Here is a 26,781-nt window from a genome sequence, read left to right on the forward strand (position 1 = left end):
AGATTCCTTCCAGCGGACATCACCGTTATTCCCCATTACACAATGGTCCATTGGATTGAGCAGCTCACCAATGACAAGCCTTATCTGCCTCAGTTCACCACGTTTTCTGATGATGTGGCCATTCAGAACAAGAGACTTTTGGGATCTGGAGGATGATTTGTTTCCCCTGTGTCATAGCATCAGGGTCTATACTTACTTTGTCATCAGCATATAACAGCAACTCAACAAGTCAACAGGAAGGGCTGGCCTCTCCAATTAATAATCTTATGTTTTATCACATTACAGGGATCACACATATTGGCCTCAGTTTAGTTCATATATTCATTCTGTGGCACCCATCTATCTCTCTCCAGAATGTTCTTTCTAGGGGGGCAGGCTGATACTCAGAGACAAAACCTGACATGATTCCACATAAACATGTGCCTGATGACACCAATGAGGATTGGTAAATGCCTGATAAGCAAATTTTCTGGTTGCTTGAGACTCACCTTAATACACCTTGCATGAAGAGTAAACAGTTTAAAAGACAAAATTACTATCCTCTTCTTACACTGAACTCACTTCACTTGCATGAATGTATAAACCTTAAAGCATTTTACTTTATTTTCAGTCACATTTTTGAAAACATTTAACTATTGCTGCATCTACATGTACCTCCCCTCCACAGAGCCTCCTTAAAGATGGACAATATTATTACAGATAATGAACCCCCCCCCCCCGCTTCCCCAGGTTTACAGATAAAGCCTAAATATATCTAATAAAGATAAAGACACTAGCTAAGCTTGGATAATAGGATAAGGGATTAAGGAGACACTTTAAAAGAGTCACCCGAACAGCGATCAAATTAGGGTTAGGGTTAGGTTGATGCGCTCGCATCCTGGGCGACACCTTTTTATTCAAATACAACTTTACTTAAACAGCTGCTACAAGCAAAGCACGGCCAAGGCACTCCACTGGCTGCCATCTTCACCAAAGGTTCATGTGTTACTTCAGAAAACATTTGCATTTATTATTATAACTTTCATTTAAATTTTTATTTGTTTATTTTCCTTGATTTTTTTTTTTTTGCTGGTTCCTTGAAGTTTCCGGTTGCTTTAATTGCAGATAACAGGGGTTTACTGTACAGTCCTCGGTATAACCACAACATCAATGAAGAATATAATGAGGAATATAATCTAACAAATGTGCTGTAGCAAAAGAGAAGAGGTTGCCATGGGAGGACAAGGCAACTGGAAGAATCATCACTTGGTATGGAAGAATCAGAAGGGTGCAGAGTAGCAAAGAAAGGAAGGCCGGGAATAATGAGTTGCACTTTGAGGCCAGTTAAAAGGACTGTGCTTCCAGTGATTTGCTCGAACTCTCATTAAGATTCTTGTAATCCCCTTCATGTCTTTCATAATCCTACACTAAAAGGCATCAAAACCAATGAGCTAACACTTACTTCAATCTGCTCTGAGTTTTGAAAGATACAATGAAAAGACACTATGGACCAAAAGGTGTCAAGTCAAAAGGATGATCAATTTAATGTCAGGCACAATAATTATGTGGCATTTGTTATTTACAGTTCTTCCAAAAAGGTACTGTTCTCTGTGTCTTTTGTGAGATTGATGAAGAGCTAAAACAGTAACAAAAAAATCATGTAAACACTCAGCGATGCAGGCAGTACCTATACAGAGAGAAGCAGAGTTTACCTTTTAACGTTTCAACACAGTGAACGACTACTGTTATTCAAATTCAAAGCCTTGAAGAACTGCATAGTCACTGAAGATGTGTGTGTGTGTGTGTGTTAACGAACTCCTGTGTTCATTATTGTTGCTTTAGTTAACATATATGCAAGAGATCAAGGAGACGCATGACACCAGATCTGTGGCCTTTCACATGTACATATGAAAGCCATTTGTTTTTCCACCAGGCATGTACTTGTCCATATGTTTCCTGCATTGGATCCAGATCCTGGTGGAATGGTTCTGAAACTCCCAAGCCCCTAACATCCCTCTCTAGCTTAGGCTGTGTTACCGCCACTTCTCCAAAACACAGCACTTCTCCTCTCCCCCAGCTCTGCTACTGCTGACCCTGGGTAAGAAAGTTAGCACTTGTGGTTTTTTTTTTGTTCACCTTATATTTAGATTTTTTTGCAATAATTTTTAAAGGATATTGTTGCCTCCCTTTGCAGGGACGCATTTCTGCTTGATATACCTCTCTGCAGAGCCCTAACTGAAATAAGAAAGTTACAAGCACCTGCACTTTTTTTTCCCTTTTCAACAAAGGGCTATCCTGGTTTCCCGTTCTTGGCAGTTAGAATGAAGCCTTCGCCTCCATTCTTGTTGGCTTTTCAGAGTAAAGGTTGAATCCAGTTTTTGGAGGGGTAGGGTTTGTGAGGTGCACTAGAGGGCAGGTTTGTGCTTTTAGTCTTGCTCTGTCTGAGCTCTGGACCAAGTCTGCTTGCAGTTAAATATTTCCATTTGTCCCAAGCAAAAGGCTATACTCGATAACAGTGCTCATTCAGGATGGTATGGATAGAATGTGAAGATTACAAGATAAACAGACTCAAACTGAAAATGGCTATTAGTTTGCCTGCAATTGGGTGGGGATTTCTCAAACCTATAGAGTCAACCAATCTGAGTTTGTTCTTGAACTAGGCCCTAGTTTTTGCTTGTTATGAACAAAGATGAAAATGCAATTATGTACAATTTTCCCAAATTTATCGAGATGGGGATGAGAAATTAATCCAAGATATTCCGAGATTTATTTAAAAGGAAAGTATATTTACGTTGGACAACTTTGTTTCCAAAACTTCAAAAGTATTCAATGATATTCTGTGCATGAAAATTATGAGGTTTTTTGATTTAAGTGGGAAGTTTTTAAGATTTGAATTAGAATGGTAGAAACAGAGTTAGTAGCAACTTAAAAAAGGATGTTGGATTATGTTTGACAAAGTTTCCACAACATGGACACTGTAAGGTAAGTCCTCTTAGTGAATGGCGGAATGTCATGAAGACTCGTACTATTTCTTAAGTTCTTACAATGAATTAGATTACTTTGTATGTTCTGCAAAACTGTACAGTTTAGAAATTACATTTTTTCCTCTGTTATGTGAGTGGAAATTGTTTTTCCTCCTGCTAATACCCATTTCCACATGGTTTTGTATTCATTTTGTAATTTAATTGGACATTTACTGGAGCTATTCGCTCTTGCCCATGCATTGCAATTTGTGACCATCTTACTTGGGGTGAGATTCACAGTGCATTTTGAGAGGCATCAGATTAATTCATTCACTGTTGGGCCTTTAGGAAATTGGATCTTCATGTCTCATTGCTGAATTGGGAGTGGAATTACCTTTTGTTACATTTTCTTCTTAAGGACACTATATGGATTTCTTCTTTATAGATACAGTGCATCCAACTGAGTAGGCCTTCGACCTTGAGTGTGGCAATGATGAAAAGCGGCCGTTGTTTGCATGGCGCTCCACAATGAGCCTGTACAATTAATCACAAACATAAGTGCTATAACAATCAGACATGTACAAGTATGTCCCTTGCAATCATTCTTGCCACTGATATCCTCCCACCCTGCATGACAAACAATCTCTCTTCAACCTTTGCGAACGAACAAGCTCAAACTATGAAGGCTCCATGTGCTCTACTGCTTACACAAGGGCCGGTGTGAGCCTTTATATGGGGCCGGTGATTGGTATGGAGTACGTGGAGCCAGCCTCCCAGGTTACCTCCCTGCAGGTACTGTGGGTTGCCCCTGCAGTAAGCAGGTAGGAATGCAGTCAGGCACAGGCAGTCACAGACAGTCTGGTGGTTGTATCATCACACACCCTCATCCTCCCTAGATCTCTTGAACTAATGATTTTGCTTTTATGCACCCCTCCCTCCCTTTCTCCTTCCCTCTCTCCCTCTATGAAGACCTTATTTCCAAGTTGCACTCTGGCCATTTGACAGATTACTTGCCCTGACTGCCTTCATCAGGCTTGGATCCCCAGTAATGCAGTCATCAACTTCCAAATCCTTTGCCCCCAACTCAAATGAAAATGCCACATAATCCTTCTCCCATAATACCAACAGACTGTGTCCTTCCTCTTTACCCACTCATCTCTTCACTCTCTGGCCTCCACATTAATCCTGTCCTTAACATTTTCCATAGACCTCCAGGCATGACTGACACTTGCAACAGGAGAAGGAGGCCTCAGTAGAAACAGATATTAGTGGCAAACTTCAAACACCTATTCAGGCACCATCATTTAAGGATGGATTTTTCTTTTTAAAATCTGAAGAGATTACAAATATTATTTTTGGTTTCATCTATTGTGGAAACATGCATAGAAAGAAAGGAAAATTAGTTTTAGTTTTAAATACATATCAAGCAAGGGAGGGGTGAAGTCACATTGAAGTAACTCAAGACTCTTGGACTTATTCTTCTTTGGCTTGGCTTCGCGGACGAAGATTTATGGAGGGGTAATGTCCACGCCAGCTGCAGGCTCGTTTGTGGCTGACAAGTCCGATGCGGGACAGGCAGACACGGTTGCAGCGGTTGCAAGGGAAAATTGGTTGGTTGGGGTTGGGTGTTGGGTTTTTCCTCCTTTGGCTTTTGTCAGTGAGGCGGGCTCTGCGGTCTTCTTCAAAGGAGGTTGCTGCCTGCCGAACTGTGAGGCGCCAAGATGCACGGTTTGAGGCGATATCAGCCCACTGGCGGAGGTCAATGTGGCAGGCACCAAGAGATTTCTTTAGGCAGTCCTTGTACCTCTTCTTTGGTGCACCTCTGTCTCGGTGGCCAGTGGAGAGCTCGCCATATAACATGATCTTGGGAAGGCGATGGTCCTCCATTCTGGAGACGTGACCTACCCAGCGCAGTTTGATCTTCAGCATCTTCAGTCTTGCATTAATGCTAATTCTAGTTATTAGCATTTTTAAATCTAATTGGCATTATTTATGCTAATACTAAAAGTCCACGTATATTTTACAGCGAAGCAGCAGACATGAACTGTAATACTTGATGATGGAAAGAATGCGGAGAGACAAAATGGCAAAGTTGTGACGAGTATACAGGAACAGGGACCTCAATGCTCTGTTCCAGGAAACGTTAATTCTTGAAATTGGTAGGGTGTGATGAGAGAATGCTTTGTAATCATATGGTTTAGTGGGATTCATATACTGTAAAACCCTTGGTGCCCAGCACTTATGGGGATTGGATAAGTTGCTTGAAATTGCATGGTGGTGAGGAATGGTGAACTAATGGTGAGGCGTGGCAATTTTAAATCTATTTTTTATCTATTTATTTTCCTCAATTTTTTATGCCGGGTGCTTGAATTATGGATACCGGGCATTTTACTCAAAAGTGTTAATAATTACAATGCAAGGAAATCATATTAAACATGTACAAAGCCATGTTTGGACCACAGTTAAAGTATTGCATCAAATTCTGGTCACCTGAATTTAGGAAGAATGTGGAGATAGATCCCTGAGAATATAGAATAAAAAAGCATTTACCTAAAATAAATCCATGGCTGAAGGATTAAAGAGTAATTGGGAATATTCTTCATGAAGCAAAGAAGGTCAAAAGGAGATTCAAAGTTCAGATTTATTGTCAGAACATACATGATATCATTTACAACCCTGAGATTCTTCTTCCAGAACCTTCACTTGTCGGCAAAACTGTACTCAAGATAAAAGATATCTATACCGAACTGAGAAATTAAAAAAAAGAAGGAAGTGCAAATTAATTGTGCAATACACAAACAAATTCAATAATAAATAATGTGCCAAGTAAGAGTTTCCTTAAATGAGTCTCTGATTGAGTTTGTTGTTAAAGATTCTGATGATGGATGGGTAGCAACTTTTCCTGAACATGGTGCAAGTCTTGTGGCATCTATCCCTCTTTCTTGATGGCAGCAGCGAGAACAGAGCGTGTCCTGGGTGATGTGGGTCTTTGATGATTGACTGGTTTAGACAGGACCCGGGCACTAAGTTAAATCTAAAGATGCAAGAGGGATGTGAGGAAAAACTTTTTAAGAGAGTAGTTTTGGTCGGAAGTTCTGTGTCTGTAGGGAGGAATACTGGGAACAGAACCAATCAGGTTTTAAAAAGAGGATTAGACAAATTTAGGCAATGGAAAGAAAATAATCTGCAAAGCTAAGGAGAAAGACCAAGGGAATGGGATTGATATGGTTTTCTACTGGAATCTGGCATAGACTCGATGAGCCAAATAATTTCTTTCAGTGTTGGAACAATATTGTGATTCTAATTGATGAATAATTTATATTTTACAAATAGCCCGGAGGTAAATAGCCTGGAGGTGCTTGATGTTGACAAACGCAAAGGCTGCTCAAATGGACATGCTTAATTCCCTAGAGTTGATATTCTCTTATTTTACACAAGTGATTGGGCACAATAGACAATGGGAGCCATGGAAACATAGGTAAAGAAAGCCTCATTTTTATAAAACATACATATTGTGCAGTTATGGTTCTGAGCCATGATATAAATCTGGAGGTACGTGCAATGTCAGCATGACCGACAGTGAGATTATCTGGCACTCAGACAAAGAATAAAACTAAAGTCATTGTTCATTTCTCCAACACTATATCAGCTCCTATGAGATTACTCATAGCCAGACAATAAAAGGGTTTGCCAGCTGCCACACTCTATCATGCCACTTTTTAAATATATTTTCAAGAATTATCCAGTATAAATTATGCTTTGTGAAAATATTATATTTCTGCAGGAAAGGGGAGTTCAAGGCTGCAGCACAGGCTTAGGATGCAACTACTTTCATCAATCATTTAATCCCTTCATAAATCAGGGTTCACAAAAGTTATGTTGACTCAAAGTTCTTTTTTGCAGTGGGATCATCTTATAGCACTGCTTCCGTAAGTTACCTGATCAAATGGAGCTTCTGGAGTTTTGCTCTCTGGCCTCTCATGATCTTTCTCCTTCATGAGTCAATTGTGAGTAAGAAAGCAGTAGAACTGAGAGCTGTATCCATTGAATAACTAATGCGCGAAGGAGATGTTTGATGGACAGTTTCAGCATGAAGGTGAACACTCCTTAGCAGATAACACTGGACAAGGAAGATTTTGCTTGCTGAACATTTGTAGGAGCATTTTAAGGATTTTGGGCTACTGATCACAAGAATCACGTTAAAATTTTCTTATCTTGTACCACCAGCGTTGTCTCCGCTCCATCCTCAACATCCATTGGAGCGCTTTCATCCCTAACGTCGAAGTACTCGAGATGGCAGAGGTCAACAGCATCGAGTCCACGCTGCTGAAGATCCAGCTGCGCTGGATGGGTCACGTCTCCAGAATGGAGGACCATCGCCTTCCCAAGATCGTGTTATATGGCGAGCTCTCCACTGGCCACCGTGACAGAGGTGCACCAAAGAAAAGGTACAAGGACTGCCTAAAGAAATCTCTTGGTGCCTGCCACATTGACCACCGCCAGTGGGCTGATATCGCCTCAAACCGTGCATCTTGGCACCTCACAGTTCGGCGAGCAGCAACCTCCTTTGAAGAAGACCGCAGAGCCCACCTCACTGACAAAAGGCAAAGGAGGAAAAACCCAACACCCAACCCCAACCCACCAATTTTCCCCTGCAGCCGCTGCAACCGTGTCTGCCTGTCCCGCATCGGACTTGTCAGCCACAAACGAGCCTGCAGCTGACGTGGACTTTTACCCCCTCCATAAATCTTTGTCCGCGAAGCCAAGCCAAAGAAGACCTATTTTTGTGATTTCCTGACATTTTTAACATGCTTGAAGCTTACAAAACCATGAAATTCAATATGTAATTGAAAATTAATTTTCAGCATTCACACTTGGTCATCTTCCCTGCTGATCTTGGTGCAGTCAGTGACGAACATGATGAATGTAGCGAAGTATTTTATACTGAGCTACTATAGACGTCGGTTTACACCTTGTGGAATTGCTGTACACATTGTCGAGTTGATGTATACGCAGTCTCAAGGCAGCTGGAATCCATCAATGCTGGCCAAGTATTGTTGGACACTGACACGAGAGGCATCAAATGCTGAGTAGAAATGAAAAGCAGCAGCAGAACATTTTCATTTCAGCATTATTAGGCCATTAAACATGCTAAATTTAATAAAAGTTAATTTAATGTTTCTCCAACTACGTGATACAGCAAATTTGAAATTATCTTTGTGTTCAGCTTGAAGTTGTCCATCACATTCCCCAATTTTATTTCAGGAAGAAAAGCTTTTGAAAAAAAAATTGTTGTCTACTGTTATTAGGTATCAAATCCAATTGTGCCACTTGTAGGCTCATGTCTTATATGGGAGATGTGTTCCTGACTCCAATATAAAGTTGGATCTTTGCTGGTTTGGAATTTTACAGCAGGTGTATCTTCATAAAAGACAGCGTCAAATGATCATGTTCCTCCCAACCGAGTCTCTGGGCCAAAGAGTTGGTTTCTTCACAGACTCAATGATATAAAACCAACACCGTAGAATAATTTGGGGAAATCATAGACTCAGAAGCCCATACAGTTGCATTATTGGAATGCATCAGTGCTGCCCTTATTTGAAATGTACGTAACATTTTCAAATTTTCACATGAAAATTGACTCTATGCTGAACATGCCCACCAGTCCAATTTCCCCACTTATTTCCCTGTAACTAGACCAAAGCAAAGCATGGGCACTACCTAATTTGTTCATCAAACAAATTACCAACATGCCAACTTTGTGCTCACAGGCCTGCTATGCAACTTTTTTTCATATTTGGTGATTTTTTTTATGTTCATACTTTATTTCAAATAGAAATAATCATTCGATCCACCATGTCTAAGCTGTTTTTCAGAGCAATCCTGTCAGTCAAAGTTCAAAGTTCAGATTTATTGTCAGAGTACATACATGACATCACATACAACCCTGAGATTCTTTTTCCTATGGGCCAGGCAGAATTTCTACTTATTGGTCGTGCAAAAAACTGTACTCAAGAAAAGATAGGTATACAAAAGAAAGAAATGTAGGCAAATTGACCGTACAATACAGAAAATAAATATTCAATATGACCTTAAATGAGCCTCTTTCCCCTTCCTTTTTCTCTACAACCTATACTATCTCACAAGCCCATCTAATCTCCTGATTATTGAACGACAGGCTGGATGACTTTTTCCATTGAACCTACTAGCACTTTGGAATGTAGGTGCTAACTGGAGCATGAGAAACCCATGAGGTCACACAGAGAGTTGTCAAACTCCACGCAGACAGCACCTGAGCTCTGGCTTGCTGGAGCTGTGCAGCAGTACTAAACTGCTGTGCCATAGTGCCATCGTATCACTGGCAACATCACCATTAAACCACCCACTGTATGTTTATCATTGGATGCTGTAAATAAACATGATCACGAGGGAGGAAAAGCCCAAACCACAGAGGAGTTCAATGATAAATTCAATTAGAAATTGCTGCAAAGCACATTTCTTTATACTTTCCCCAGAAATTAATCAACTATTTCTGTTTCATTACTGGAGTCCATAACATTGAAATCAAGTGTCGTGCATTGACATAATTCAATGCTGTTTGTAGGGGGATTAATTGACCACTGCAAATTGGTGCCAGTGTGTAGGTGAGTGTAGAATCTGTGGGGAGTTGATGGGAACACAGGATAAAAATGGGTTAAGTATAGGATGAGTGTAAATGGGTGCCAGAATGGCTGGCATAGACTCAGTGGGCTGAATGGTCTGTTTCTATGCTGTCTGATTCATGTTGTTATGTTGCTTCTTCTCTATTTTCTGTGTGCCTTGCAACTCCAAATTCTGCTAAGTAATTGGCCAGGTGGCTGAAGAATTTCCTTGGCAGCTTGCTAAGCTTTAGGTGATACCTGGCTCCCCTGTGGCACTTTGGTTATTTCTGGTTGATTTATCTTACTAGCTTTGGCTATATTTGGTTATTTCTGGTTAATTTATCTTACTAGCTTTCATCAGCTGCTGTGGCTATATTTGGTGGCCTGATTTGGATGCGTTGTCAACCTTAAATCACTGTGGTCTTATTGGAGACTGCTTCTGGCACATGAAATATGCTCCTCATTCACTAATCAGTCTGAGAACTGCCCCAAAAATTATGGATCTGAGTACTGCCTTTCATAGTCTCTAAGCATGTTGAAGTTGATTAAAAATAAACTATCTTTAAAATTGATCTTAAAGAATACTGTGAACATCATGTTGACACGTCCACTCTGCCTTTGTCCTGTAGTACAAAGGACTTGCCTGGATACTTCACTGAGTTGAAGCCATAAAATACATTCCAGATTCTGATTGATATTTTTCCCAATTTTGTTACCTCTGGCAATGGGGGCCAGTAATTGATTTGTTCAATCACAAAATGTTCTGAAAGGATTAAGGGCCACTCTCAGAAAATAAACTTTCATTGGGCACCTATCTTTGTATTTTAATCTTGTTTCTCCCTCAGGTACCCATTTATTACTTGGGCTTGATGCAAACATGTGGATTTATTTTCATACTTTGTAACTTAAAAATTTGATTTGTAATTTTACAAATAATGGTACAGTAGCACAGTTGTTGATATAGAAGTAGTATCCAAAGGCCTAGCATATTGGTCCATAGACGTGTTCTTATCCCATCACACCAGTCGGGGAATGTAAATTCAAATTAATTAATAAATAAGGGAATATTTTGTAAAAAGTTGGTTACCTTGGCATTGGTGATTTTTGTTAGAATACAAATATAATGCTCTTCAGGGACTGAATCCTGTAATTTCTCAGTTTGAACTATTTATGACTTGATACTGTGACAGAGTATATAGATATGTTTTTGGGAGATAAATTGGGAATGGGTTGTTAGAGTAGGTTACATACAAACACTTTAAAACAGTAATTAAAATACTGAAGCTCTGCCTCATGTGAGACATATCAGGGCCTCTGAGCTTTTGCAAGAGCTTTGAAGAGTGCTCAAGAGTCTTCACTAATGGATTGTTGTTTACAAAAGGCAACTGATAAAAGAGCTTGTTGGAGCCGCATATTGTCTGGAGGAGAGCTTGCTGTTGTACAAGGGTCATGTGGTTTGGAAAGCAGTGAGAATCAAACAGGTTTTCTCTCAGAGAGAGAGCCACACACATCATTCTACAGTGTTACAGCCAGCAGAAGTAGCTGGGACTGGAACAGGACAAGCTGGCAATCTTATGGAAAGCCCATTTGAAAGATGGCCTGGTCAAAGCCCTTGTGGTTCATACAAGAGGAAAGGATGTCTAATGTTTCACTTGGAATAAGAGAAACAAAAAGCAACTCTGTGGTAACCTGAAAGGAAGGGGTTAAGATCTGGAGAACCCTGAAGGTGCAAGTTTTGTCAGCAAGACACTGAGGTGACTAATGGAAACTCAGCAGCAATAGATATTCACCAAGACAAATGGTTACTTAAACAAAAGTTGCTTTTAATTATTTTTAAACATGAAAACAGAATCACACTTTAACTTATCTCTATTGATTTACTTAACCTAACTTATGTGGACCTGCATTCAAAAGTCCTTCCATTTTTGCTGTACATTTCAGAATCCACAATTCCTGGCATATTCCTATGCTTTTGTTTGTCCTTTCCAAATACATTTTTCACATTTTACTGTTTTCATCTGCATTCCCTACTTTTCCATCCATATATTCTGCTCCTCCACCAGTCTGATCAGTAGGCCTGAAGCCCTGAACTAAAATGTCTGTCAACCACACAGCAAATTCTTGTGTAAACTTCATCATAGCCATTCTTTTCGCATTGATCTGAACCATTATAGAATGGGCTATTTCACATGTAACAAGGGGAAGAGGATGAATAATAAAGCATTTGAATCTACTGTATTTGTGCTACAGCTTGAAGACCTTGTTTAGAATGTCAGGATGACTATTGGAGAGTTAAAAAAAAAATTAAGCCAATTAAGGTAAATGAGGAACTACTCCTAGCCTGGGAAGATAGATTAGTCCAAAAACATATCTATATACTCTGTCACAGTATCAAGTCATAAATAGTTCAAACTTTTTTTTTCTACTCAAGTATTCCCTATGCCATAGGATTGCTTAAGGTGGTATGTGAGTGGAAAGAAAAAGTTTGAAAACCATTGTTTTAATTGTACCTAATTGACTCATTATGTGTCTGGTTTCATAACTCAAAAAGGAAATGGGCCAATGACAATTTTTCTCAAGCAAATATTTCAGAAACAATTGGGTCGAGGGCAGTGGTTCTCAGCCTTCCCTTCCCACTCACATACCCCACCTTAAGCAATCCTTTACTAATCACAGAGCACCGATGGCATAGGGATTACTTAAGGTGGTACGTGAGTGGAAAGAAAAAGTTTGAAAAGCACTGGTTTAATCTGACAAACCTGAGATGGAATGTGTGATAAGGCTGAAAATAGGTCCCTGTTTCTGTTTTGTACATCCCTATATCTGAAGATGCAAATGCTAAAGTGAATACATTTTATTTATTTTCAACATTAAGCTCCAGAATCAAAGTATAAGTGACCAATCAGTTCAAAGCTTTTTTTTATATTGGAGTTTTTTAAAATTAATTAATTGGTTTTTCTTTTCTTTAGAAGGATTATTTTGTAAATCCTTTTCTAATTTACCTATTTCGTTTTATTATTGATTTGTCTCTTTTATATATTCATTTTTAATTTTAGCTGAATAACTTATTTGAATTTTTAAATACTCTTTTTTAATGCATCCCAAATAATACCTTTATTATCTACTGAATTAGAATTTATTTCTAAAAATGGTTGAATTAGTTTTCTTATAAAATCACAGAAATCTAATCTTTTTAATAACACAGTATTAACCCTCCACCTGTGCAGCATAATTTTTTCCTTAAGAATTAAATGCCAATAAAAGTGGAGAATGATCAGATGACATTCTAGCTTTATTTTCAACATTACTAAGGTTTTCTTGAACATATTCCATTACTTATATCTCTGGAAAAGTGATTTAAAATTACCCTTTTCACTAAGGCAACCTTTCAAATGCTTATATCATCATGCAAGTTTTGAATAAATGCAATGTTCTTTCTTTTCCAAAATGGCTAAAACATCATTTAAAAAAAATCTATATTTCACTTCAGATGCATAAAACCTTACAGGAAATAATTCTGCTGATCTGGCTACTCCACTGCTGTTAAAAACAAACCTGGTCAAGTCATTAAGGGCGTTTAATATGAGTAGGAGAGCACAATATGAAAACATGGATGGAGTGAGTGTGAGTGGCTGATCTACTCCACACTGAACAGGTAATAAAGTGGATTCAGTCTCACTCACTTCTCTGTCCTTCCCAGAATGGGAAAGCTATGAATGCAAAGATTTACAACCCCAGAAAAGTTTCAAATCTCGATTACACGTGAAAGTTGCAGTAATTTTGATAGAGCTATTTATTCAGCTCAGCAAGGTTCTCAACGCTTGAAGGAGCATTGCAGCAGAAGTGATGCTACTTCCTGTTGAAGATCGACAGGACCGTTCCTGATGCCGGATGCCGGAAGTGTTTTATTGCATCTTCAGACACAGGGATGTACAATACAGCGGGCAGAAATAGCACCTACACAACCTGTTTGGTTTTAGAGATGTGAACAGAAGTTGATAAATCCAGGCTGCCTCTGTACACAAGAACGAAAACTTGTTTATATTCTGTGTTTTTTTCCAAGTTAATCTGTGCCATCTGCACTGAATTCACAACGTAAGCGGCTAAAGGTTAGAAATCTGCCAACAATAACTTCAATTGTGCCTTTAATGCTGCAAAATGTCCTGAGGCTCTTCACAGGAGTGTAATCACCAAAACTGATGCAGACTTTTCCATCTGTCGTCTTCACCCTGAGAAGGCGCCAGGAGTAGGATGTAACTGGTGGCTAGGGCAAGGAAGCTTGTGACAACAAACAGTTTTCTCATTATGTAATTGAAGAAGACCAATGTTTTATGTGTGATCTAGTTCCGATCATCCTTGGATTCCAAAAAATGTCCAAAGGTCAAAGCTCTTGAAATACATGAGCTTCAACAACCTGATGACTAGAGATTAAGGTCACTCGGCAGTAATTCACATTCTCAGTCAAACATTAATCACAAAAGCTAGCCAATAATCAGCTTCGGAGGCACCTCCTCACTGTTCCTTCAAGGCCTGAACATTCCAGAGGAGGTGAGGACCTTTCCATGTGGCACTAAATGCTTGGGGCTCAGGTTTCCAGAGAACCTTTTCCCCTCTTTCCATTTTTTACTGCCATTCTTCAGTGGAAAGATTTTCAAGCTGCACCATTTTCATACCTGGTCCATTGCTGACCAGCTGTTTTTCTCTGTGATATTTGGTGTCTGACAACCAAAATAAAATGGATTGGCCATTTTGCTCTCATCTAAACAAGTATGGTTGGTTGCAGTGGGAGAAATATGACCATTTGGGTGGGCATGTTTTGTCTTGTTTGGACTCAAAATCATTGAAGACACTTGGAACAATGTAAGTCCATGCACATCTCATTTCCACTTAACCTTTTTCCTAATTTTTAAAACTGCTTCACCAATTTTACAAGATCTTAACTAGGAGGAAATTCCAGGCCTTTATTCTTAGATTCCATCAGCTATTGCCTCTAACATTTGACTTACAATAGAAGTCCAAAAATCCAGATGCCAGAATTCCAGACCACCAGAGAATCTGAACTTTTTCAAAGCTCTCAAACCTTTTAAATTTGGTAGGCTTTTGTGTGCGTGCAGGCATGCATAAGTGCCACCAAGCACAACTTCAACCATATATAGCATACATATTTTAAAAACCCTTATTAAGGATCCTAAAGTAGATAAACTTCATGGTGTGAAGAGAAAGAAGAATATCTTGAAATTGAGAGACAAACTTGAAATAATTAAGAAATTAGAATGTGGTGCGAGCGATAATGGGAACACAATGTCGGAAAGTCTACAATTTATGATATAAAATGGCAACTGCAGAAATGTCCATTGAAATGGTTATTAAATTTGTGGAATGGAACCATAGCTTCATTCTGCAAGACAACATGGATGCACACATGGTGTAGAATATTCTTATCACGAAGAAATTACCAAGTCGTAAACAAGGTAATGCAGTATACAAAAGTATTTAAACAAAGCAAAAGAAGCGTCAAGCAGTGCAAGAGATGTAATAAAAGCTGCAAGTGTTCCAGCGTCAAGCAGTGCAGCTTTATTCCTCCTTAAATTTTGAATTTTAAACATCCTGCCTGAATCTGGAAAATCTGAAAATCCGAACTGACTCAATTCTCGAACAGTCTGGATTTTCGGACTTCTGTTGTATTTGAACTATGTCACTGGTAGGACTATTACCGCATGGTGATAAACCACTGTCAGCTTCACCACACATATGAGATAAAATAATAGGATGGTTAATCCAACAACTGGATTGTCTGGATTTTAAAATAATAGATATACCTCAAGAAATTAACATGTTTGCCAGCTTTGCTGTGTTCCAAAATCTTGGTTAAGAAAATCTTAGCAACATTGCTTCCAGTTGAAATATTCATTATGTATTTGATTACAGAGTGCTGTCAACCAAAAAGTTTTTAATTCTGTGGCATGGCACAGGAATGAAAGAGAATCAAGATTTTATTTTCATGAAAATCTAATTCATACTCTTTGATATTAAATTCATCTCACAACGAGGGTCAGGATATTCCATGTATGATGAAATTAATTTTTCATTAATTAAATGCAGAATATAATCTAGCAATCTTCCACCCAATGATTTCCTTGATGTACAGAATGTAGGACATGTTTGGTGCTGACCTAAATTACTGGCAGATAAATCATCCAGCATAAATGACTATTCTGCATATCAGTAAAAAAAAATCCATCTTTCAGAAATATGTAAAATTATACTGCCATATAATTGGTGAAGGAATTTGAAAACAGAATCTATTGAACTTCTGGATACAATCTACATCCGCCATAGGGAATTGTAGGATTGCCGATTTAGCCATTTTGAGAGGGATCAGGTTAAGGTCACCTTTCAAATAGCTTATTTTTCCTTTGATATATTGTTTAGTGTCAAAGATGAGAAATGTTGCTGTGCAATTGTCCAAGTTTCTGAGGTTTAAAGGGATGCTGTTCCATATTCATCTTTTGCCCTTCACACTTAGGAATTTCAAAATTAAGTAAATGGATTAATGAAATGTTTAGAACAATTTTATAGATCTTAAAATTTTTGCATGACATCCCAATCCAATCATTTTTTTTTCCATCAGCTCTGTTTTTATAATCTGGAAATGATAACAGAATTTGGATTGAAAATATGAAGAGAAAACAGTATTCTAGGGAAGAACTCAGGTGTCAGAAAGTCTTCTAATGCTGACTTTCAGAGATGTCATGAGTCAAGATTCCCATATTTCTCAGGATATAAGAGCAAGTCATATGGCACAAAAATACCATGGCAACTCTCAGAGCAATCTAGTTTGGATACTTTGTTCCCTTTACCCTATTCCCTCTCAAATCAAGTGAAGTCAAGTTTATTATCATCTGACTGCACAAATGCAACCCGATGAAACTGCGCTCTCTGGTTCTCGGTGCAAAACAAACAATCAAAATCAATCAAAACACACACAGAGTCAAATAATATATAAGCAGGGAAAATATTCATAGATACAAATAAATAAATATTGTTTCATGCTCCAAAACTCCACACTGGTTCTCCAACTACCCAACTTGGTAGGGCTAATATGCAAAATCCACCCAGACACCGGGACACATGCAATTTCTACAGACAGCACCCAAGGTCAAGATTAGCTTAAGTGCTGATGCAATCTGTGACATCACTGTAATTTATACAACTGAATCATATTTTTCAATGTTCACCATCAAGCAACAGAATCTTTAATTTATGTTGGTACCTCAAGTGGAAGGAAACATTTCAGATGTGTAGTCCAGCAAAACTGATGCTCAGCTAAAGAACTTAATATTGAACTAAAATGTTATTGTTCTATTAAGTGTAACATTTTTACCAAATATATATTTGATGGAAATGTGAGGTACAAGGACTGCTGAAAGAAATCTCTTGGTGCCTGCCACATTGACCTCCGCTAGTGGGCTGATATCTCCTCCAACCGTGCATCTTGGTGCCTCACAGTTCGCGGGCAGCAACCTCCTTTGAAGAAGACCACAGAGCCCACCTCACTGACAAAAGACAAAGGAGGAAAAACCCAACACCCAACCCCAACCAACCAATTTTCCCTTGCAACTGCTGCAACCGTGTCTGCCTGTCCCGCATTGGATTTGTCAGTCACCAACGAGCCTGCAGCAGACATGGACATACCCCTCCATAAATCTTCGCCCGCGAAGCCAAGCCAAAGAAAGAAGAAAAGAAGAAGAATACAGATCATTATGAAATGCAAATCATTCCAGGCTTACAGCGACATACAATAAACCAAAACCAAGGAGCTGATTGTTGACTTCAGGAAGGGAAAGCCAGAGGTTAACAATCCAGTGATCATTGGGGATCAGAGGTGAAGAGCGTGAGCAAATTTAAGTTCTTGGTCGTCACTATCTCGGAGGATATTTCCTGGAGCCAAAGCACTAATGGCATTGTGAAGAAAACATGTCAGCATATTTATTTATCAGGTGTTTGCAGAGGTTTGGTATAACACCAGAAACCCAGGCAAATTTCTACAGATGTGCAGTGGAAAGTATGGTGACTGGCTGCATAACAGTCTGGTATGAGGACACGAATACCCTGAGCAAAAAACCCTCCAAAAGATAGTGAACACAGCCCAGGACATCACAGGCAAAACCCTCCCCATTATCGAGAACACCTATAGAGATCACTGCTGTTAGAGAACAGCAGCAAAATCATCAAGGCTCCACAACACCCAGAATACGCTCTGTTCTCTTTGCTGCCATCAGGAAAGAGATATAGGTGCCACTAGATTAAGGACAGCTGCTACCCCTCCACCATCAGTCTCCTCAACAACAAACTGAATCAGGGATTCATTTCAGGACTCTTACTTGTGCATTTTATTGATTTTTTAAAAATGATCTTGGTATTGCAGTCAGTTTGTTTACATTTGCTATCTGTTTACAGGTATAAGCTGTGTACAGTTTTTTGTTTGCAATACCAATAAGTGGTAATTCTGCTTCACCTCCAGAAAAAAGAATCTCTGGGTTGTATGTGATGTCATAAATGACAATAAATGTGAAATCTGAAAGTCCACCCAAGAAGGTTCAGAAGAATGAGAGGAGATCTTATAGAAACATATAGGATTATGAAGGGTATGGATAGGATAGATGTAGGAAGGTTTTTTGAGCTGGCCGGGGAAACTAAAACCAGAGGACACAGTTTCAAGATTCGGAGGAGTAGATTTAGGACAGAGATGAGGAAAAATAGTTTTTCCCAGAGAGCAGTGAATGTTTGGAATTCTCTAACCAGGGAAGTGGTTGAGGCTGCCTCATTAAACATATTTAAAATTCGGTTAGATCAATTTTTACATGATAGAGGAATTAGGGGATATGGGGAGAAGGCAGTTAGGTGGAGTTAGGTCATAAATTAGATCAGCCATGATCGTATTGAATGGCGGAGCAGGCTCGATGGGCCATTTTTGGCCTTCTCCTGTTCCTACTTCCCATGTTCCTATGTTCCTATACTGAATACATCAATACAGGAATTCATTGTCCTTGTGGATGTTTTTTGGAATTACTGCTTTAAAATTTAATGGATGCAAATCACAGGAAAGTTGAACAGAAAGAGAAATTATCCCTGTTTATTGATTTAGTAATTATTACTAGTGTAATAAAAGCTACATTTTAAGAGCAATCCTTCAATTTCAAGAACACCTTCAGGAATAAGATGATAGGTATAGGAGGAAGTGACTGCCTTACCTTTTTATCTATTCGTGCTAGTGAAATTTCGATCGAGTTACTCATTTTTAGCTGAGGTGGAAATATATTGTGCTTTCTTACCTGTGCACTGTGGATTAAATTTGACTTCATGCAGCCTCTCCCTTTCATGAAGCGTATGATGCGTAGATGTTAGAGAAATGGAGGATTATCGCACTGTTACTTCTAAGGTGTGTGTACGTGCGTGTGCATACACATTTTGCAATAGGCTCACAAAGGAAATGAATATGTACTCAAAAGGTTAATTACCTAAAATAAAAAAAAAATCTTAACTAAATACTTCTTAGAATGCAAACATACTTGTATTATATTAAAGCATGCCGATACAGTTTTATTAGCCATGAGATATAGGCTGCATCAAAATGACCTTGAAACAGTTTCAAGTTTACATTTGCCCAAGCATTCCATGCACACATACGTTTGTCACAGGGAAATAAAAATGGCACAACATACGATTTTTGTGAAACTGATTCCCAAAAATTAGAGGGAACATTGGTTATGGGCTGTGAGGGAGGAAAGTGTTCAATTAAGAGATAGACAACAGACTCGCCAAGGCAAATAGCGCCTTTGGAAGATTACACAAAAGAGTCTGGAAAAACAACCACTTGAAGAAACACACAAAGATCAGCGTGTTCAGAGCCGTTGACATACCCACGCTCCTGTTCAGCTCCGAATCATGGGTCCTCTACAGGCATCACCTACGGCTCCTAGAACGCTTCCATCAGCGCTGTCTCCGCTCCATCCTCAACATTCATTGGAATGAGTTCATCACCAACATCGAAGTACTCGAGCTGGCAGAGTCCGCAAGCATCGAATCCATGCTGCTGAAGACCCAACTGCGCTGGGTGGGTCACGTCTCCAGAATGGAGGACCATCGCCTTCCCAAGATCGTGTTCTATGGCGAGCTCTCCACTGGCCACTGAGACAGAGGTGCACCAAAGAAGAGGTGCTTAAAGAAATCTCTTGGTGCCTGCCACATTGACCACCACCAGTGGGCTGATATCGCCTCCAACCGTGCATCTTGGCGCCTCACAGTTCGGCAGGCAGCAACCTCCTTTGAAGAAGACCGCAGAGCCCACCTCACTGACAAAAGACAAAGGAGGAAAAACCCAACACCCAACCCCAACCAACCAATTTTCCCTTGCAACCGCTGCAACCATGCCTGCCTGTCCCGCATCGGACTTGTCAGTCACCAACGAGCCTGCAGCAGACGTGGACATACCCCTCCATAAATCTTCATCCGCAAAGCCAAGCCAAAGAAAAAAAAGAAGAAGAAAAGAAGTTTTATATAGGTCATACTGAAGAATCAGTGGGGATGCTGACTTCTTCAAAGGTTTGAAGTCATCCTTGAAACTTTTTCGCTGACTGTCTGGTAATCTCTTCCTGTGACAGGTTGGAATGGGCTGTCAGATTTGGGAGTTTGGTGTCGAGCATACAAATGATTAAAACACTTTTTAAATGTTTCTGGCTGTCATATAAAAAATATTAAAACAGATTTAAATATTTAAAAATCTATTCAAAACATTAAAAAATAATTTAAAATACCATATCAATAACAAAAGGGAGAGTCTAGGACAAGAGGGCACAACTTCAGGATTGAAGGGCTTCCACAGAACAGAGATTGTAGGAATTTCTTCAGCCAGAGTATGGAAAATCTGTGGAATTTGTTGCCACAGGTGGTTGTGGAGGCCAGGTCTTTGGGTATTTAAGACAGAGATTGATAGGTTCTTGATCAGTTAGGGCATCAAAGGTTACGGGGAGAAGGTTGGGCAGTGGGGCTGAGTGGAAAAATGGATCAGCTCATGAATAAATGGTATAGCAGATTCAATGGGCTGAATAGCCTATTTCTGCTCCTATGTCTTATGGTCTTATGGTCTAAATAAAACCATATAAGTAAAATAATGTACCTTTACCTAATTGTGATATCATTTAAATGACTGGGGCTGTGCCAACACTTGCTGACTTACACTGAGGCACCAATGATCTCCAGTTTGTCTCAGACTTCTACGTCTGTCCAAGCCAATGCAGAGGTCCAAGAAGATCTGGGATATAATTGATTGTCAGCTGACCTTATGCTTCAGTGCTGAGTTTAACACCAACAATCAAACACTAATAATCAAACTCAGGAACCTAGGACTTTATTCCTCCTTCTGCAACCGTATCCTTGACTTCCTCATTGGTAGACCACCAATCATTGCGGATCGGTAACATTACCTCCTCCTTGCTGACCATTATTGCAGGAAGACTACATTCTTCATCCCCTGCTCTATTAACTTTACACTCAGGATTGTTCAGCTAAATTTGGGTTCAATACAATCTATAAATGAATAGCAGATAATGATGAGTCTGAGTGTAGAATGGAAACCGAGAATCTTCTTGGGTGGAGCCAGAACAACAATCTTCTTCTCAACATCAGCAGGACCAAGGAGCTTATTGTGGATTTTAGAAAGGGAAGGACCAAGGGACCACACACTTTTCTTAATTTGCAGGAAAGTGGTGGGAAGGGTTAGTACTTCAAGTTCCTGGGAGTCCACTATCAGAGGACCTCTCCTGGAGCCAGGATACAAAAGCCCAATAGTCTGAATATGTCCGAGATTGTCCAATCTTGCAAGCTAAGCAGCTTAGGCTTGGTCAGTACTTGGAGGGAGACTGCCTAGGAATACTACATGCTGTAGGTTTCTGTGAGGGGCGCTGGACAAAGTGGCGACTCTCTGTCTGCCTTATGGTACACAAAAGTTAAAAAAACCATGTATGTACATTATAAATGTAGTATTACATGACAATAATGGAACATTTACCTTTACATTGAGGCAGCTGTGAAGAAGTCACACCAACACGATGACATTCTAAGAGGTCAGAGGAGATTTGTTATATTGTTGTATGCTCTGTCAACTTTTTACCAGTGTACTGTGGAGACTATAGTGAGTGGTTGCAACACAGCCTGGTTTGGAAATTTGTGTGCCAGGGAATACAGAAAGCTGCAGAAAGTGGCAAACCTATCCAAGTGGATCATGGGCACATCCCCTCATTTATTGAAGTCAAGAAGGCAGCCAACAACATCAAGGATACCCATCATCCAAATCATGATCCTTTCTCATTGCTACCTTCAGGAAGAAGGTACACACATCTGAGGTTCAAGAACTGTTTTTTACCAACAACTATCAGGCTCTTGAACTACCCTAAACTCAGTAATTCTCAACCTTTATTTTCCACTCACATACCACCTTAAATAATCCCTTAATAACCACAGAACACCTATGGCGGGGATGGGGGGGGGGTCCTGCCATTAGCTGCTGTGTGGTTAGTAAGGGATTACTTAAGGTGGTATGTGAGTGGAAATAAAATGGTTGAGAACCACTGCCCTTACCCAAATTGCAAATTACTATGGAACTACCAAACAAATCTGTCTGCACTATTGAAAATTCACTTATTTCACATTAACTATATTTACCATTTTTTTTCTATCTCATGGCATATTGTGGTCATTTTAATTTATACGGTACAAGTACCTGCATGTCTGCAGCAATCAAGATTGCACGTGTATAATTTAATTATGTATGTGACAATAAACTCTCATTCTCATTCATTCATTTATTCTGATTACACGGCATGAAATGATTTCTTATTACAATTGCAACCTCATCCACTCCTCATCAGCTTCTCCAGTGATTTATTTAATTGTGGAAATAAATGATCAATGTCCAGCTTGTCTATTGCCTTCACCAATTTGAACATGTCTATCAGCATCTTTATCTTAACAGCTGAAGAGAATCCAACCCTAATGATAACAAAAACTTGTAATCCTTTTCATAATTCGAGTACATCTCCAGGATTATTGTGATTCCCCTTGAGCGAGGATCCGAAGTTTGATGCGTATTTCCAGATGTAGCTTCACAATTATCTTGTAAAGAATCATAATTATCTCTTTGCTTTTTTTTCAATCCTTGACAGCCTAAACACTAGAAGCCCTTTTGGTGTTCCAGAAGGCTTCATCTTATCCTGTCTGTCCACACTTAGGCATTTCTGTAACTGCCCACTGAGAAATTTGCTGTTGAGGTGAATCTCCGTTCTTTTGATCTATTATCAAATATTTTTGTTGACTTTATATTTTCTTGCGATATGTGGCAGTTGCCATTTAATTCTCCATTTATACTGAGTGGTCATGTAACTCATCTCTACTATTCCAAACCTTTATTATTCTTCAAATCTAACAAAGTTGCCTGGAGCAATAGACAAGGAAGGAAAAGGGGGAGGAAGGGAAATATTAAAAGAATGAATGGATTGCAAAAGAAAGGGGGATACATTTAATATTGTCATGTAGCAAAAACTGGATAAGAGAGCAGCTAAAATAGAGTGATGAACTCCCCCATTCATTCCAGTCCTGGTCCAATGGATAATAACTTAAATTGCAGAAAGCAAAGACACCCATCTAAGTTGGGGGAGGGTAAGGGGAGAGGCAGGATGGAGGTAGAGTGATGGGTTAAACTATTTAAATATGCAGATTAGGCCCTATTTATGTCATTGGGATCAGACTGTGTGGTGTGTGTGGTGACTTTTCCACCAGACCAAAAGTTTCAATGGGCCAGAGCAGGAATTTCTTTTAAACTTCTCAAGAGAAACTTTGGTCATATTCTGCCCAGGTTGCAGCTCACCTTTACTTGATCTCATTTTCTTACCTATGGTTGATGACTTTTTGTGGTCTGGGTTAGTATCTTACTGCTGACCACCAGGGTTACTTGATTAGAACACTGGCAAATAGGACAAATGGTCTGCTCTCAATAATTAACAGTTGAGTGCCATGTATTCGTAATTTATTGCCATGAGCATGCGTCACAAACTTCATTGTTTTGCGCCAGCATTACATATACAAAATTTCCATAATGTACATTTTACAAAAATAAATAATTTAGTGCAAAAGGAGAGAAAAAATGATGTAGTGTCTTTGGTTCATTGACCACTTAGAAATGTGATGATAACAGGGAGAAGAGGGCATGGCCTGGGTGGTGAGGCTCCTTGTTGATAGAAGCTGTTTTCTTGAAGATGCCCTTAATGGAGTGAATCCTATTGCCCATGATGGTACTGGCCAAGTTTACAACCCTCTGTAGCCTTTTCCTGTCGTGTGCATTGGCATCTCCTTACCAGACAGTGATGCAACCAGTCAGAATGCTCTCCATGTTACACCTGTAGAAATTTTCAACAATCTTTGGTGATGTGCCAAATCTCATCAAACTCTTAATGAAGTATAGCTGCTGGCGAGCCTTTTTCAAGATTGCATCAGCATGGAGGCCGCAGGATAGATCTTCAGAGATGTTGACACCCTGAAATGTGAAGTTAATTTCCTTTTCCACTGCTGACCCCTCAATAAGGACTGGTTAATCAATAACATAAGCATCCAAGCACAGCTTTCACCAGGGTTACGTGGGTCTTAATCTCATCAAGGCCTCGGAATGAACTTAAACTAATGATCTGAATTTTGTGGTCAGGCGAGAGTGACTACCCTTGACATCAAGGCAGCATTTGGCTATGTGTAACAGCAGGAAGCCAAATAACATAGAAAATCAATGGGCATTGAAGTGAGAACACTCCAGTGGTTATGCACCGCATAAAGGAAAAAGTCATGGTTTGTTGGAAGTCAATCATTAAAGCCCAGGTCATCACTGCAGCTGTGATTCAGGGCGATGGCCTTGGCCCAATCATAGCGTCACACAGCATGGAACAGACACTTCAACCCATCTCATCCAAGTGAGCATTTGCCTGGATTTTGTCCATATCCTTCCAAACTCTTATTATCTATGATCAAATGTTCTTTGAGTGTTGTAATTGTACAGATACAGTCTGAGTGAAAAAGTTGCCCACAGTTGCTTCATCAATGACTTTCCTTACCATGAAAAGTTGGAACTGAGGATAATGAGTATAATGAGTATAACTGAGTATAATGTTCAATCCATTCATAATTCCTCAGAAAATGAAGCTCTCTATACCTCCTTGCAGCAAGGCTTGAATAACATTGAAGGGCTCAGGCCCGAAACGTTGGTAATATTTCTTTATCTCTTAAGGACACTATAAGACCTGCCGAGTTCCTCCAGCATTTCTTTGTTTTGTAGTGCAATCACAGCATTTGCAGACATTTGTGTTTCACTTGAATAATATTCACTTCAGTAATTATTGCACCACAAACATACAGGGCAAAGAAGTCTCCTACAACAGAGAGTGGAACCATTTGCTTATTATATTCATTGACACTACCACCATAAAGTCCCTCATTTTTAAAATCTTCCAGTTATCATTGAGGAGGAACTCGCTCTTCATCCTACCCCAGCTCACGCTCCACCTAGCTTTGTGCCATCACCAGACTTTGAAATATTATATCTGATTCCTTCATCAGAATCATTAATATTTGGTGTGAGTGGCTGGAACCCTGCTGTACCCCATTGATCACTGCTTGCAATTCAGGAATTGGTCCAGTTATTCCCATCAGCTACCAAAGTAGTGGTTAAGATAGGCATTCTTGAGGGATGAGAGAAAGAGAAATTCTTTAAGATACCTCCTGGGATCTGTCTGAAATTGGGAATTGTAAAGAAGATGATGAACCATGAAGTTACACTGTGGTAAAGAGTAAATTTCACAAATGAAGCTAGTATCTGTTGGACGAGCGACAGAGTTCAGAGTGTGTATGTGGTGGGGACAATTACTTGTGTGGGGCTATCATTTCTGCTGTTGATGGCAGGGAGGGACAATCTGCTTTTCAGACTGAGTTGACCTGTTGTTTAAAATAAAATGTCAGCTGACTCATCATGAGCAAAGCAACAAATGATCCACTGAAATGAAAATAAATTATTTGCTCCAAGGTTATGCACCAAAACTTTCATTAAAATAAGAGCCGATTTGTAAGTGGGAAATGCTAAACTCTTTTGATTAAAATATATTTCCTGGATATTTGGAGTCTTTGTTACAATATTTTTATGTTGAATTTACATCAGTTTAATCAGCAATAAAGCCGACAGCACAAAATATCTTTACGCTATTTATGTGAAATGGAGAATTTTCTGTTTTTAATTGCTCGAGAAAGTGAGGCTGTTGGGGTCAGTCTAGAGATGCATCAATATAAAAAAAAATGTTCATGTTCATGTTTAATTGCTGTATATGTCATATATTATTTGTTTTTTGAATGAATAAATAAAGTTTAACAAGCAGGTTGTTTTATAGTAGAAAGGATTGTCATATAGAGAGGGGTGGATTGATGCGCATGCGATGGATGGGGGGCAAATCAACCTGTCAACCACCAATGCTAAGTACAGTAAAACCCCTGGTATCCGGTACCTATGGGGATTGGTAGATGCTGGATACGTGAATTTTCCTGTTTCATGAAATGGCAAACTAATGGTGAACCACATCAATTTTAAACTTCATTATTTTTTACCTGTTTATTTTCCATGATTTTTTTTGCCGATTGTTTTAGGTTACTGGTTGCTTGAATTTGGAATAACATGGGTTTTACTGTACTAGTTGTGTGAAATATCAAGAAAACAAAAACAGTTTGAACTGTTTTCTTTTGTCCTTGAGATACTCGGGAATGACATTCCTAAGCTGTATGTTCACCATAATGCATACTGGCATTATCCTGATTAAGCACGTCAGAATACCAATAAGATCAAGTTATCTGAATGTGTGACAGGATGGTGATCAGCTGCTGAGGGCAGCCACTGCCTCACAGCTCCAGTGACCTGGGTTCAATCGTGACCTCCAATGCTGTCTGCGTGAAGTTTGCCTGTTCTCTTTGAGACTGTGTGGGTTTCCTCTGTGCTCCAGTTTCCTCCAACATTCTGAAACCTTGCAGGTGAGAGACACATTGGTCACATAAGTTGCCTTTATTGGTGGATGAGTAGTAGAATCTGGCTTGGTAGAGTGGGAGGGTAGGGGTGGGGA

At 39.4% G+C, this 26,781-nt stretch overlaps 1 long non-coding RNA gene across 1 annotated transcript; it reads right to left on the reverse strand.

Moving 5' to 3' along the window:
* Window positions 1-1,528: 1,528 nt before the first annotated feature.
* On the reverse strand, window positions 1,529-23,619 carry LOC138741917 (uncharacterized). The gene is made up of 3 exons (XR_011343879.1): window positions 23,532-23,619; window positions 3,337-3,476; window positions 1,529-1,615 (listed from the first exon to the last, which is right to left on the reverse strand). It is a non-coding gene; the product is annotated as an uncharacterized lncRNA (long non-coding RNA).
* Between the last annotated feature and the right edge of the window lie 3,162 nt (window positions 23,620-26,781).

This window comes from Narcine bancroftii, chromosome 8 (genome assembly GCF_036971445.1).
Source record: "Narcine bancroftii isolate sNarBan1 chromosome 8, sNarBan1.hap1, whole genome shotgun sequence".
NCBI classification, from domain to species: Eukaryota; Metazoa; Chordata; class Chondrichthyes; order Torpediniformes; family Narcinidae; genus Narcine; species Narcine bancroftii.